Source organism: Balaenoptera musculus, chromosome 5, assembly GCF_009873245.2.
Source record: "Balaenoptera musculus isolate JJ_BM4_2016_0621 chromosome 5, mBalMus1.pri.v3, whole genome shotgun sequence".
Lineage (NCBI taxonomy): Eukaryota > Metazoa > Chordata > Mammalia > Artiodactyla > Balaenopteridae > Balaenoptera > Balaenoptera musculus.
In genome coordinates, this window is record NC_045789.1 from 53,835,516 (window position 1) to 53,837,022 (window position 1,507).

At 40.0% G+C, this 1,507-nt stretch overlaps 1 pseudogene; it reads right to left on the minus strand.

The window, feature by feature from the left end:
• Positions 1-211: 211 nt before the first annotated feature.
• On the minus strand, positions 212-1,056 carry LOC118895905 (annotated as a pseudogene).
• Between the last annotated feature and the right edge of the window lie 451 nt (positions 1,057-1,507).

A 1,507-nucleotide genomic window follows, 5' to 3' on the forward strand; every position in this document is an offset into this window, starting at 1 on the left:
ACCCATAAAATCCGCCCTCCTGCATTTCCAACTCCCACACATCCATGCCTCACTGCACACACGCCCCAATGATGTGCAATCCGCAGCACAGTGAGTGTCCTTTATTTGCACTATTGGTAGAAAACTGGCATTTAGATTTCAAAATTTTTATTACAAAATTACCAGCAGTTTTAAGCATTTCAACAATGCTTATGAACTCTACTTTGCTGACACAAAAAAGGCTATTCAAAAAGCAGGACCTGTCTGAAGTGGACTATTGTATGTCCTAAGATCCTTAGAGGCCACCCTGCTCAAGACCCATTTGTGACTGTGTCTTCTTCCATCTCCTCTTCACCATCATCAGTGGGGCCTGATCTGTGTTCTCTGCCAGGTATCTAACTGGACTGAAACAAGCTCTTCAGCTGCTCCACTTCAGCTAAAGTTGACACGTTTGCTATAGCATTCTTGATTGCTTCCACATCCCCTAGAGATGGCCCACCTTTCTTTTTCTCAATTGGCAAACAAGCACCTGGATTGAAAGTTTTGCTTCTCCTGGCAATATCCTTTGCAAGTTGTGCACCCCGTTTGCCCTTGAACATTTTCTCTGCTTTCTGCCACTCTTTTAGTTTCACCTTCTGGAAATCCAGTACTCTGACTTGTGGAACTTTATAAATCACATATAGTCTGTAATGTTTCTTATTTGTTACAGGATTTCTTAGAATACTTAGATAAGTCAATGATTTGAGAGATGCCAAAGGGTCCAGATCACCCAATTCCACAAGACTGTTGTCGGTGAGAATGAGTTCTGTCAGACAGGGCAGAGCCTGATCAAGTCCCTCACCTATATGGCATATTCTGTTGTTCACTAATAATGTTTCCAGTCTTCTCAACGAAGGAAAACCATCCCAGTTTCCAGATTTCATTGTCAGAAAAATCAAAGGCATCAAACTGGTCTAAGGTAGCGCCTAGATTTTCAATGACAGGAATGTTATACCTCTGCAGGTCCAGCTCATGGTCCTGCACAGTGTTGGTGTACTGCGCTGCCTGCTCGATCAGCTCCACCGTCAGCTTCACCATCCTGCCGCCTCCCGCCCGCCATGTCCCCCGCTCCTCTTGCAACCATTTTATTTTCAATCAATTTCAAAACACTTAAGGGACCCACAGAATGAGAAGCCAATATAAATTATATATTCATCAATAACTTAGAAGCCAGTAGAATATTAGACACTCATAGAAAGTTTGATATGAGTTTAGGAAAGACCTTATTGTATAATATTTAAATTTACTGTTAAAAATGGTAGTCATTCTTTGAAGAATTGTATCTATAAAGAATTTTCAAATAAGAAAGCATCTTTGGAATGGTTTAATAATTATATAGTCATTCTCATATATATATTTAAATGCATATTTCTGGGACTGTACATGACCATGGATTAGTGTTCAGCAAAACTTAAACTTTACCTGTGCATCTAAACCTTTATTTGCTTCCCCCCTCCTTTTACGATTAATTGAGTTAATGAAATAATTG